This window comes from Pseudophryne corroboree, chromosome 9 (genome assembly GCF_028390025.1).
Source record: "Pseudophryne corroboree isolate aPseCor3 chromosome 9, aPseCor3.hap2, whole genome shotgun sequence".
In the NCBI taxonomy this organism is placed as follows: Eukaryota; Metazoa; Chordata; class Amphibia; order Anura; family Myobatrachidae; genus Pseudophryne; species Pseudophryne corroboree.
Genome location: NC_086452.1, coordinates 265,922,715 through 265,937,740, shown reverse-complemented (window position 1 = coordinate 265,937,740; position 15,026 = coordinate 265,922,715).

The window sequence follows — 15,026 nt, the reverse complement described above, 5'->3', positions numbered from 1 at the left end:
TCCGATGAAGATGGCAAATATACTGACCCCCCCAGACTCTGATGCAGATGCTTCTGACGCGGAATCTATTACACAGGTGGATGTTCCTGACCTCTTGGAGGCTATCAGGCTGATTCTTCAAATTGATGATAACTCAGAACCTCCAGATACCTCTAAGAAATCCGCTAAGTTCAAGCGTCAGAAGGTTACGAAATTAGGTTTACCCCATTCTGACCACTTAGTTGACATACGTTAGGAATCCTGGGAGTATCCAGGAAAGAAAATCTCCCTGACTAAGAGGATGCTAGCTCGTTATCCCCTCGCTGCGGAGTTAAGTAAAAATTGGGAAACACCGCCATCGGTGGACTCACAGGTCGCACGTCTGGTGGTGTCATCTGCTCTCCCTGTCACTACCGTCACCTCTCTGAAGGAACTGACGGATAAGTGTGTGGAGGGTTGCTTGAAGTCTATTTACACTCTTGCAGGAGCTGTGCATAGGCCCACTATAGTGGCTTCTTGGCCTGCAAAAGCTAATGAAGCCTGGGTTCAGGAAGTTGAAGTGGAGCTACCTTCTAATTTTCCTGATAATCCTAGACAGTGTCGTTCCTATATTATTACCGCCTCTCATTATACTCATGAGGCGGCATCTGATGCTGGTGTCCTGGCAGCTAAAGTGTCTACTACAGTACGTCCATTCTGGCTCGCCAGATTCTCTGGTTGCGGTTCTGGTCTGTAGATCTGGACTCTAAAAAGACCTTGGAGGTGATCCCCTTTAAGGGAAACATCCTGTTTGGGGAAGATCTCAACAAGATTGTTGCTGACTTAGCATCTGCTAAGACTGCCTGTCTGCCTAGTACTAATCCTTCGGCTCCGAAGGCTAAAAGTACTTCCTTTCATTCCTTTCGACCTCCAAGTACAGTAAAGGGTCAGGCGTACCCGAAACAGGCTCACACTTCCAAATCCACTAAGCCCAAACCTAAATGTTCCAGGGCTGCCCGTCAGCCTGCTTTCAAAACAGACAAGCCAGCTGCATGACGGGGTGGGCCTCCCCCTGGGGGACCCCAGGGTGGGAGGCCGACTTCTACGGTTTGCCCAAGTATGGATAGAGACCACTTCAGACACCTGGGTAAAGGAAGTCGTCGCTCACTGATACGCCATCTCTTTCAGGAAACGTTCCCCTTGACAGTTCTGCTTGACAAACATCCCTTTGGGTCCAGTAAAATTAAAAACTCTCCATTTGGTGGTACAATCCCTCCTGGACACAGGAGTGATAGTGCCGGTCCTCTGGCTCAGAGAGGCAGGGCTTACTATTCAACGCTGTTCCTAGTTCCGAAACCGAATGGGTCCTCCCGGCCCATTCTCAACCTCAAGTCTTTGAACAAATTTGTGAAGGTATCCAAATTCTGTATGGAAACTCTTCGCTTTATTGTTCTGGCCTTGGAGCCCATGGACTATATGGTATCCGTGAACATACAGGATGCTTACCTGCATATACCTATTGCAGTGTTGCATCAGCAATACCTGTGGTTTGCTATTGGCACCCTACATTTTCGATTCCAGGCCTTACCTTTTGGTCTGACCACAGCTCCCAGAATCTTCACCAAGGTCATGTCGGTCATGACTGCTCTGCTCCACCATCAGGATATCAGGATCTTGCCGTATCTGGACGACTTTTTGATCCTGGCGAACTCTCCAGAGGTTCTCCTTCGTCATCTGGAACTGACGGTCCAATTTATGCAAGCCCACGGGTGGCTTATCAACTGGAAGAAATCCTCTCTGGTCCCTGCTCAAAGCATGGTGCACCTGGGGACATTATTGGACACCCACAACCAACAGTTGTTCTTGTCTCCGGAGAAGTTCCTGAAACTTCAGGACAAGATAAGATGCTTTCTATCTCGCCCACGTGTGTCGATACACTCAGCGATGCAAGTACTAGGCCTCATGGTGTTGTCACAAACCGATCACTCACCTTTGCGGGTTCAGGGGTCTGTCCGTTGCCGGCACGGTTGCTCACGTGGTCAGTGGCAGAGGTGATGCAGGTTCTGGGAGCCGGGAGTGCGGGGACCTAATGGCCAAAGGCACCGCTGTGTGTCTGCAGTATAGGAGGCAGCCATGCTGGAAACCAAATGAGCACCTGAGAGCACTTGTGAAACACCTGTGGGTAAGTGTTAGCCAATCCCGTGCTTGTGCTGCCTTTAAGTAGGCTGGGATTATGTTACTCTGAGCCAGTGCTTTGTTGTAGTTGCCCGGTACCCTAGGTATGTGCTCTCTCCGTGGTTTTCTGTGTGATGCCAGTGGTCCAGATATTGCCTCCGCTCCTAGAGGTCTGCCTGCAGCATTCACTGCAAAAAATCCACCAACTCCCTGCTGTGCTGTCAGTCAATCGCTCTCCCAGTGGCAACAAGTGAATTTCTAGAGTCTTGTGAGAGGTTACCCTGTCTGCCTGCTTCAATCACACAGCCTTTGGAAGATTCTACTAAACTCAGGTGCTCGTTTAACCAGCTCTCAGTTTAACTCATTCTTCACTATTGTTGTCTGCTGCAGTTTCACAATTTGCAAGTATTCTATTCAGCATTGTATTTTCATTGTTGCTGCAATCAAGGACAATTCTTCACAGCCTTCCAGTTTAACCTTTAAGCTTCAGTACAAGTCTCTACAGTTATTAATTTATGTCTACAAAATCCAGTTAACACTCCTTACAGTTTGGCACCAGTCATTGCTTCATTTGGACAATTCTTCACAAGCCTGTTTAAACTCAGTTGTATGAACATTTCTTCAATGCATCTTTAAGACTGTTCCTGCTTATCATTATACCATTCATTGCAATAGGTCAGTATATATATGGTGACTAATAATTGTCATTTAACTCCTTACTGGAATTGTTGCCTTTAATAAAATATGAAACTGAACTTTATTCGTTATGCCTGTTTTCACTATCCTTCGGCACCAACACCTTTGGTTGGTCCAGGGTTAACGGATTCACAAAAACACTCTGCCCTGACATGTGTCGGCTTTCGACATGGTGGAGTACACGCAATTTAATTCCTGCCCTCTGCAGAGATTAATCCTTTCTAAATGGGACGGCCTGCCTCACCGGATCAGGACTCAAATGATCTCCTTGACTCCGGAGGTTCACCCGTCACTGATCTGGTGGCTACAGGACCAACAATTGAGCAGGGGTCATCCCTTCTGGATCTCCAAATAGGTCCTTCTAAAGACGGATGCCAGTCTGCGGGGTTGGGGAGTGGTGTTGGAGCAACACTCTTCAGGGTCAGTGAACCAGGGAGGAATCTCTCCTCCCGATAAACATAATGGCGTTGCGGGCAGTGTTCAATGCTTTGAAACTGTCCCTGCCTCTGGTACAGAACAGGCCTGTTCAAGTACAGTCGGACAACGCCACCACAGTGGCGTATATAACTCGTCAAGGCGGCACTCAAAGCTGCATGGCAATGATGGAAGTGTCAAAGATTCTTCTTTGGGCAGAATGCCATCTGCCATCCATATCGGCAGTGTTCATTCCGAGGGTCCTCAACTGGAAAGCGGACTTCCTCAGTCATCAGGACGTACACGCCGGAGAGTGGAGTCTTCATCCGGAAGTCTTTCAACTACTAGTGGACAAGTGGGTCCTACCAGATGTAGACCTGATGGCGTCTCGACACAATCACAAGATTCCGGTCTTCGGGACAAGAACAAGGGATCCTCAAGCAGCGTTCGTGGATGCACTGGCAATTCCATGGAACTTTCGGCTGCCGTACGTGTTCCTTTCGGTGTCACTTCTGCCCAGGGTAATACGGAAGTTCAAGCAAGAAGGAGGAATACTACTACTTCTAATCGCTCCAGTGTGGCCTATACGGCATTGGTTTTCAGACCTGCAGGGTCTCTCAATAGAGCGTCCTCTTCTACTTCCGCAACGCCCAGACCTCCTCATTCAGGGCCCTTTTGCCTACCAGGATCTGGCCCGACTGGCTTTGATGGCATGGCTCTTGAAGCTTCAGTTCTGAGAGCCAAAGGATTTTTTGAGGCGGTCATTCAAACTATGTTGAAGGCCCGTAAACCGGCTTCTGCTCGGATTTATCATAGGGTCTGGAATTCTTGCTTCACCTGGTGTGCGGCTAAGAATTATGATGCATACAAGTTCAGTACTGCCAAACTTTTGGCTTTTATGCAACAGGGCCTGGACTTAGGCCTTCGTCTGGCCTCCCTCAAGGTTCATATTTCTGCCTTGTCAATATAGTTTCAGAGAAAAATTACGACATTGCCTGATGTTCATACATTCACTCAGGGTGTTTTACGGATTCAACCACCCTATGTTCCTTCTGTGGCTCCTTGGGATTTGTTGGTTGTTCTGGATGCTTTACAGGAGTCTCCGTTTGAACCTCTTGAGTCTGTGGACCTTAAGTGGCTTACGCTTAAGGTCTTGTTTTTGCTGGCTATTGCCTCTGCTAGACGGGTTTCGGACTTGGGTGCCTTGTCCCGTTGGTCTGATTTTTTCCCCCTTTCTGATTTTTCACCATCACCGGGCTGTTCTTAGAACTCGCCCTGGTTATCTGCCTAAGGTGGTATTGTCTTTTCACCTTAACCAAGAGATTGTGGTTCCGGCCTTTGCCTTTCCAGGCTTATCCTCCAAAGAGCGGTCTTTGGATGTGGTATGGGCTCTCCGTATTTATGTGAAGAGAACCGCCTCTCTTAGGTGATCTGATTCTCTCTTTGTCCTTTTTGGTTTTCACAAACATGGCTGGCCTGCTAATAAGCAGACCTTGGCCAGATGGATTAGAATGGTGATTGCACATGCTTATGTACAGGCTGGACTTCCAGCTCCTGCTACCATGAAAGCCCATTGTACTCGGTCTGTTGGACCTTCTTGGGTGGCCCGCCGGGGTGCGACCCTTGAGCAATTGTGCAAGGCGGCTATGTGGTCCTCAGTGAACACATTCATAAGGTTCTATGCCTTCGATACTTCCGCCTCCCACGATGCCACCTTTGGATGCTGGGTTCTTGTGCCCACTACAGTGTGTCCCCTCCAATGAGGAACTGATTTAGGACATCCAGATGTAATTCCCTGTGGAATCACAGTGTACCCCACTGCAGAAAAGGAGATTTATGGTAAGAACTTACCTTTGTTAAATCTCTTTCTGCGAGGTACTCTGGATTCCACAGTATGCCCACCCTGACACACTTAACTCCTTTGGGTTTGTATGGCATTAGCCGCTGGTACCTTCTCCTGTCTTGAGAATGTGGTTGTATGTGGCTACTAACGGTTGTTTCTCTTTTACTTGCTACTGCATTGGACTGGTTAACAAAACTGAGCTCCAGTGCCTGGAGGCTGGGTTATAGAGGAGGCGGCGCTTTGCATCCTGGGAACAATCAAAGCTTTTAGCCTGTTGGTGCCTCGGATAAAGATCCAACTCTACACCCCGATGTAACTCCCTGTGGAATCCAGTGTACCTCGCAGAAAGAGATTTAACAAAGGTAAGTTCTTGACATAAATCTCCTTATTTAGCTTTAGCTGATTGGCTGGCGGCTCCCTCTGGTGACAGTAGTCACGTGGAGGGCCAGCAATTGTGTAATAGGAGTGTATGTGCAAACATACACTCCTACATGTCCGGTGGTTCAGGTTAATGCAGTTTATTTTTATAACCCCCTGGATGCCTACTTGGAATGAAGAGGACCGATCTACACTGGATTAGGTGAATTTAATTTGGGTTTTTTTACAGGTACCCTATGGATTCTACATGGACAAGGGGAGCGAGGGGCTGCGTGGGACACTAGATAAGTATATCTAAGTGTGAGTGTGCATTTTTATTAAAGTTGTACTTTTGACGGTGTGTGAGTCCTGTGTTTATTGTAATATTTCTTTTGTTATGGAACTACGGGTACCAGTGGGCCCTTTAATGCCCTGCATGCTGGTACTTGTGGTTCTCTAAGTACCAGCATGCAGGGGAGGCTTGCTGGGACCTATAGTTCCACAATAAAAGACAATATTATCTCTTATTTTCACACTTAATGGCCAACAGTCTAGAACCCACCGCCCAGGAGATTAGGGGACAGCCTTGGGCTTCATCCCTGGCCCTTGGGTGCCTGGAGCCCATGTATTTTTGGAACAAGGACCAATCCAAGAGCCTGGTGCTGGTTTTTAAAATATTGGGAACCCCCCCCTCCCCCCCCCCCCCTCCCAATATTTTAACAACCAGGACCAGCTCAAAGAGCCCGGGGCTGGTTATATTCAGGAAAAAATATATATATATTTTACTATTTTACACATTTTGACACAAAAAAGCATGCATGGATCTACAGTGCTTATAATGCACCTGTCCAGTGTCCATCCACTCCAGTGCTGATGATGCACCTGTCTAGTATCCATCTGCTCCTGTGCTGCCAACGCACCTGTCCAGTGTCCATATGATCCAAAGCTGAAGACGCAACTATCCAGTGTCCATCTACTCCAGTGCTGATGATGCACCTGTGTAGTGTCCATCCATTCCAGTGCTGAAGATGCACCTGTCCAGTGCCCATCCACTCCAGTGCTGATGATGCACCTGTACAGTGTTCATTTGTTCCAGTGTTAAAAAAAAAGTAAAAGAAAGGAAAGAAAAGTGAAAAAAGTGAAAAATAATGGTAAGAAAAGTTAGAAAGTTAAAAACAGTTGAAAAAAGTTAAAGAAAAAAGTTTTTCTTTTGTGCTGTACCCCACTGTATATCCAGAGCATCCAAGTTCTCTGACAATGCAGGCCATACCCCACTGTGCATCCATAACATACAAGTGCTGTGACTCTGCAGTTAGTGGTGATTTTAGAAAAAAAAGGTTCAAGAAAATAAATAATACTGTACTATTGCTATAGTTTTTGTACAACTCAAGTGTGTTCATCAATATGGATCACGACGATCAGTCGAGAGAAGAGCAGAAGCAGCAACAAATTCTAGCTCTGCAGCTTTTGCCACCATTCATGAAGGTAAAATCCTTCAACATCATCTACTAAAGCTAATGCACAAGGGCATAGAGGGTTTAAGTCAGGGCATCTTTAATAAAAAACAACATTTTACACAAAAAAATAAAAAAATACCTCTAATAAAGGGAAAAGTTTGTGCAGAAAAATATGCCACTCGCCACATGTAGTGGCAGGGAAAGACACAGACCTTGGCCTACATTTATGAGTGGTGGTTCTGCAACTGTCAGTTAGGCATTTTCTTCTTCATCTCATGGCAATGCAAGAATTTTTTACTCAGAGTCTAGAAGAGGTGTAAAAAAAACCCTGTAAGGCACTAGAACAAACTGTGTGTTCAGAACATCACACATACCTGAGGAGAGTCTAGGGGTGTCAACATTAATTATGTGTGAGTCTGACATTTCTCACACTGTCCTCATGAAGAAGCCTCTTTCACCTCCTTCCACCATTTCTGCACCATCTGCACATGTGGGGATGAGTACAATTAAAGATGGTGATGAGGACTAGTGATGAGCGGGTTCGGTTTGTGAGAAACCGAACCCCCCCGAACTTCACCCTTTTTAGATGGGTCCGAGCCATACTCGGATTCTCCCGTATGGCTCGGTTAACCCGAGCGTGCCCGAACGTCATCATCCCGCTGTCGGATTCTCGCGAGATTCGGATTCTATATAAGCAGCCGCGCATCGCCGCCATTTTCACACGTGCATTGAGATTGATAGGGAGAGGACGTGGCTGGCGTCCTCTCCGTTTATATAGTTATATACTACACAGTTAATCTGATTGCTTAGCTTATTGTGGGGAGGATTGGGGAGCAGCTGTTAGGAGGAGTACAGTGCAGAGTTTTGCTAATAGTGACCACCTGTTTTTTATCCGTTCTCTGCCTGAAAAAAACGCTCCATACCATATCTGTGCTCAGTGTGCTGCATGATATATCTGTGCTGAGTGCTCACACTGCTTAATTGTGGGGACTGGGGAGCAGCTATAGCAGGAGTACAGTGCACAGTTTTGCTGACAGTGACCACCAGTATACGTTTGTCTGCCTGAAAAACACTCCTGTGGTGTCTTTTTTTTTTTATACTATAAACGCAGTCTGCTGACAGTGTCCACCAGGTCCATTATACTGTATATAGCAGTACGGTAGGCCACTGCTGTACCTACCTCTGTGTCGTCACTCGTCGTCCATAAGTATACTATCCATCCATCTATATTGTATACCTGTGGTGTCTTTTTTTTTTTTTTACTATAAACGCAGTCTGCTGACAGTGTCCACCAGGTCCATTATACTGTATATAGCAGTACGGTAGGCCACTGCTGTACCTACCTCTGTGTCGTCACTCGTCGTCCATAAGTATACTATCCATCCATCTACATTGTATACCTGTGGTGTCTTTTTTTTTATACTATAAACGCAGTCTGCTGACAGTGTCCACCAGGTCCATTATACTGTATATAGCAGTACAGTAGGCCACTGCTGTACCTACCTCTGTGTCGTCACTCGTCATCCATAAAGTATACTATCCATCCATCTACATTGTATACCTGTGGTGCCTTTTAGTTGTGCGCATTAAAATATGGAGAACAAAAATGTGGAGGTTAAAAAAATAGGAAAAGATCAAGATCCACTTCCACCTCGTGCTGAAGCTGCTGCCACTAGTCATGGCCGAGATGATGAAATGCCATCAACGTCGTCTGCCAAGGCCGATGCCCAATGTCATAGTACAGAGCATGTAAAATCCAAAACACAAAAGATCAGTAAAATGACCCAAAAATCTAAATTAAAAGCGTCTGAGGAGAAGCGTAAACTTGCCAATATGCCATTTACGACACGGAGTGGCAAGGAACGGCTGAGGCCCTGGCCTATGTTCATGGCTAGTGGTTCAGCTTCACATGAGGATGGAAGCACTCATCCTCTCGCTAGAAAAAAGAAAAGACTTAAGCTGGCAAAAGCACAGCAAAGAACTGTGCGTTCTTCGAAATCACAAATCCCCAAGGAGAGTCCAATTGTGTCGGTTGCGATGCCTGACCTTCCCAACACTGGACGGGAAGAGCTTGCGCCTTCCACCATTTGCACGCCCCCTGCAAGTGCTGGAAGGAGCACCCGCAGTCCAGTTCCTGATAGTCAAATTGAAGATGTCAGTGTTGAAGTACACCAGGATGAGGATATGGGTGTTGCTGGCGCTGGGGAAGAAATTGACAAGGAGGATTCTGATGGTGAGGTGGTTTGTTTAAGTCAGGCACCCGGGGAGACACCTGTTGTCTGTGGGACGAATATGGCCATTGACATGCCTGGTCAAAATACAAAAAAAATCAGCTCTTCGGTGTGGAATTATTTCAACACAAATGCGGACAACAGGTGTCAAGCCGTGTGTTGCCTTTGTCAAGCTGTAATAAGTAGGGGCAAGGACGTTAACCACCTCGGAACATCCTCACTTATACGTCACCTGCAGCGCATTCATCATAAGTCAGTGACAAGTTCAAAAACTTTGGGCGACAGCGGAAGCAGTCCACTGACCACTAAATCCCTTCCTCTTGTAACCAAGCTCCCGCAAACCACACCACCAACTCCCTCAGTGTCAATTTCCTCCTTACCCAGGAAAGCCAATAGTCCTGCAGGCCATGTCACTGGCAAGTCTGACGAGTCCTCTCCTGCCTGGGATTCCTCCAATGCATCCTTGAGTGTAACGCCTACTGCTGCTGGTGTTGCTGTTGTTGCTGCTGGGAGTCGATCGGCATCCCAGAGGGGAAGTCGGAAGACCACTTGTACTACTTCCAGTAAGCAATTGACTGTCCAACAGTCCTTTGCGAGGAAGATGAAATATCACAGCAGTCATCCTGCTGCAAAGCGGATAACTGAGGCCTTGGCAGCCTGGGCGGTGAGAAACGTGGTTCCTGTATCCATCGTTACTTCAGAGCCAACTATAGACTTGATTGAGGTACTGTGTCCCCGGTACCAAATACCATCTAGGTTCCATTTCTCTAGGCAGGCGATACCGAAAATGTACACAGACCTCAGAAAAAGAGTCACCAGTGTCTTAAAAAATGCAGTTGTACCCAATGTCCACTTAACCACGGACATGTGGACAAGTGGAGCAGGGCAGACTCAGGACTATATGACTGTGACAGCCCACTGGGTAGATGTATTGCCTCCCGCTGCAAGAACAGCAGCGGCGGCACCAGTAGCAGCATCTCGCAAACGCCAACTCGTTCCTAGGCAGGCTACGCTTTGTATCACCGCTTTCCAGAATACGCACACAGCTGAAAACCTCTTACGGCAACTGAGGAAGATCATCGCAGAATGGCTTACCCCAATTGGACTCTCCTGGGTATTTGTGACATCGGACAATGCCAGCAATATTGTGCGTGCATTACATTTGGGCAAATTCCAGCACGTCCCATGTTTTGCACATACCTTGAATTTGGTGGTGCAGAATTATTTAAAAAACGACAGGGGCGTGCAAGAGATGCTGTCGGTGGCCCAAAGAATTGCGGGCCACTTTCGGCGTTCAGGCACCGCGTACAGAAGACTGGAGCACCACCAAGCACACCTGAACCTGCCCTGCCATCATCTGAAGCAGGAGGTGGTAACGAGGTGGAATTCAACCCTCTATATGCTTCAGAGGATGGAGGAGCAGCAAAAGGCCATTCAAGCCTATATATCTGGCCACGATATAGGCAAAGGAGGTGGAATGCACCTGTCTCAAGCGCAGTGGAGAATGATTTCAACGTTGTGCAAGGTTCTGCAACCCTTTGAACTTGCCACACGTGAAGTCAGTTCAGACACTGCCAGCCTGAGTCAGGTCATTCCCCTCATCAGGCTTTTGCAGAAGAAGCTGGAGACATTGAAGGAGGAGCTAAAACAGAGCGATTCCGCTAGGCATGTGGGACTTGTGGATGGAGCCCTTCATTCGCTTAACCAGGATTCACGGGTGGTCAATCTGTTGAAATCAGAGCACTACATTTTGGCCACCGTGCTCGATCCTAGATTTAAAACCTACGTTGTATCTCTCTTTCCGGCAGACACAAGTCTGCAGGGGTTCAAAGACCTGCTGGTGAGAAAATTGTCAAGTCAAGCGGAACGTGACCCGTCAACAGCTCCTCCTTCACATTCTCCCGCAACTGGGGGTGCGAGGAAAAGGATAAGAATTCTGAGCCCACCCACTGGCGGTGATGCAGGGCAGTCTGGAGCGAGTGCTGACATCTGGTCCGGACTGAAGGACCTGCCAACGATTACTGACATGTCGTCTACTGTCACTGCATATGATTCTCTCACCATTGAAAGAATGGTGGAGGATTATATGAGTGACCGCATTCAAGTAGGCACGTCAGACAGTCCGTACGTATACTGGCAGGAAAAAGAGGCAATTTGGAGGCCCTTGCAGAAACTGGCTTTATTCTACCTAAGTTGCCCTCCCTCCAGTGTGTACTCCGAAAGAGTGTTTAGTGCCGCCGCTCACCTTGTCAGCAATCGACGTACGAGGTTACTTCCAGAAAATGTGGAGAAGATGATGTTCATTAAAATTAATTGTAATCAATTCCTCCGTGGAGACATTCACCAGCAGCAATTGCCTCCAGAAAGTGCACGGGGACCTGAGATGGTGGATTTCAGTGGGGATGAATTAATAATCTGTGAGGAGGGGGATGTACACAGTGAAAGGGGTGATGAATCGGAGGATGATGATGAGGTGGACATCTTGCCTCTGTAGAGCCAATTTGTGCAAGGAGAGATTGATTGCTTCTTTTTTGGTGGGGGCCCAAACCAACCAGTCATTTCAGTCACAGTCGTGTGGCAGACCCTGTTGCTGAAATGATGGGTTCGTTAAAGTGTGCATGTCCTGTTTATACAACATAAGGGTGGGTGGGAGGGCCCAAGGACAATTCCATCTTGCACCTCTTTTTTCTTTCATTTTTCTTTGCATCATGTGCTGTTTGGGGACAATTTTTTTGAAGTGCCATCCTGTCTGACACTGCAGTGCCACTCCTAGATGGGCCAGGTGTTTGTGTCGGCCACTAGGGTCGCTTAGCTTAGTCACACAGCTACCTCATTGTGCCTCTTTTTTTCTTTGCATCATGTGCTGTTTGGGGAGTATTTTTTTGAAGGGCCATCCTGCGTGACACTGCAGTGCCACTCCTAGATGAGCCAGGTGTTTGTGTCGGCCACTTGTGTCACTTAGCTTAGTCACACAGCGACCTTGGTGCGCCTCTTTTTTTCTTTGCATCATGTGCTGTTTGGGGAGTATTTTTTTCAAGTGCCATCCTGTCTGACACTGCAGTGCCACTCCTAGTTGGGCCAGGTGTTTGTGTCGGCCACTTGGGTCACTTAGCTTAGTCACACAGCGACCTTGGTGCGCCTCTTTTTTTCTTTGCATCATGTGCTGTTTGGGGACTATTTTTTTGAAGTGCCATCCTGCCTGACACTGCAGTGCCACTCCTAGATGGGCCAGGTGTTTGTGTCGGCCACTTGTGTCGCTTAGTTTAGCCATCCAGCGACCTTGGTGCAAATTTTAGGACTAAAAATAATATTGTGAGGTGTGAGGTGTTCAGAATAGACTGGAAATGAGTGGAAACTATGGTTATTGAGGTTAATAATACTATGGGAACAAAATGACCCCCAAATTCTATGATTTAAGCTGTTTTTGAGGGTTTTTTGAAAAAAACACCCGAATCCAAAACACACCCGAATCCGACAAAAAAATTTCGGTGAGGTTTTGCCAAAACGCGCCCGAATCCAAAACACGGCCGCGGAACCGAACCCAAAACCAAAACACAAAACCCGAAAAATTTCCGGTGCACATCACTAATGAGGACATAATAGAAATTAAGGATGCTTGTGTGGAAGTGGAACAGGAAGAAGAGGATATGTGTGCACTACTACTATCTGACACTGAATATGAGGATGTTGATGATGTTGTTTGCGTAAGTTAGCCAGCCACTAGTGGCTGCAGTTCTTGCCCATGATAAAAAGAAAGCCATTGTGACGCCTGGGTATTAAGACCAAAAAAGTACCCCCTTGGGTGTGGAATTATTTTTCCAAAAATCCTGAGAATGTTTGTGAAGGCATCTGCTCCATTTGTGAGGCCTACGTTAGCAGAGGTGGGACATTAGCCATCTAGGTATCTCCTCCATGTTACATCATTTGCTGCAAGTTCATGAAATTTATTTTACAATATTGTAATGTAATTAACACCCTTATCATCATCCTCTTCATTAGTCATCAGAGATACTGTAGTCCTTCCAAAAACTTGTTTTGTGGGGGCCCAAACAAAGCAAGCACTTCAGCCACAAAAGTGTCTGTCCCTGTCATTGAAGTGGTTGGTTTGTCAAACTATTATGTTTAATATCAATAAAAGTGGGTGGGAGGGCCCAAGCTGATTCTTCTTTTATTGTCTTTTTGCCCTAGGCTGCTTGGTGCAACCTTTTAGCCTATAATGGATAAATACAATATTGTGAGCTGTGAGGTGGTTACATTTGAGTGGAAATGAGTGTTATTGCGGTTAACAATACTCTAGGAACAAACAAGGGACAAATTATGTGATTTAGATTTTTTTTGGCAATTAAAATAAGAAGAAAAAATCACAACCAAAACCAGATGACATATTAGAACCAAAACCAGCAAAAATGGTCAGGCGCACATCTCTAGTTCAGTCTGATGTACTGTCATTTTCATGGTGCTGCACTCCAAGCCTCTTGTTCGCTGTTGCAGAAGTTGCAATACAAGTACTATTTTGCCTATCACTTAATTTCTACAAAAGTAGGTGCAAACTAAAATGTAATTTAATTTTGTATAAATTAAGTGTCAGGGCTATTCATTATAAAGGTAATGCAGGACAAATCACAGATATATCCTGCTTCCCTTTCAGTCACAATCTTGCCTCACACTAGTATGGGGTCTAGAGATTTCCTGAAATATGAACACAACTGAACTTAGGGGTTTGAGTTGAATCGAGTCCCAGTTCAGAACCACTTTGGGGTACTGAGTGGAACAGAGTCCCGGCTTGAGTCTGTTGTCAGTTCAGAACTTGTATTAAAAACCCCAACTCTGGTTTTGTATTGCATGTAAACAAGTCCGAATTATATGATTTTAGCTTTTTTTTTACATTTGCATAGATTTTTTTTTTAGCAATGTTTATCGATTTTTAGAGATTTGAAAGGAATCCAGAACCAAACCAAAATCCGAATCCGAACCAAAACACTTGAGGGTTGTTTTGCCAAACACAAAACATGATGATGCATTTGAATCAAAACCAAATCTCGGGGGTCCGCGCAAATCTCTAATGGGGTCCTAAATTCATCAAGGTCCGAAAATACAAAATACAAACTTTTCATGGCTTGACTGAGGGAACCTTTGCTATCTTCTTATGGCATTTGTTCCCACACCCGCTTGGCTCTTTCTAACGGAAGTAACTCTTAAGTGAACTCAAGTTCATGCATGCGCAGTAGTGCTAACTTTCACCTTTACTAAAGAAGCAGTGAAAGGATTTGTGATGACAGCTGATCTTCAGATGTTGAATTGCTCTGGTGCTCACAGTGAGTTAGATACTTAATTATCGAGGGCCACATGAATATGAAAGACTGCAATTTTCCATATACTGTAGTTCATGTAAGAAGAAGCTAAATGGTAACATTTGAATCCTAAAGAAACTTTGAGTAAATTATATACTGATTAGATTAATATTATCTGCATAGGAAATGTAATCTATATGTGACATATTGGTATTTTAATCAATAATAATGTATATTATTTATTTTATAGCACGTTGACATAAAGGTCCAGCCATGTTTATTCCTTTGGGCCAAGTTCCGGATTGTTACTGTCATAATGCTTTGCAATGGTAAGTAAATAGTAAATATCTTGAATCAATGATCTAACATGTTGCACTTTTAAATCCTTTTGGAGCTGGGGTCTAACCGAAAATTGTATCTCAGAATGCATATCTTGGAGCATTGATTTTTTTTAAAGGGAATACATTTCTCTGTCATTTTTTTTATTGTAACCAAGCAAATTTTATATTCTTGCTTTTTCTTTTTTTTATTCATTTATCAGAAGCTGGACACATGGTTGTATTCTGTGTCAACAGCATATCAAAATGACCGCATTGCAAATACA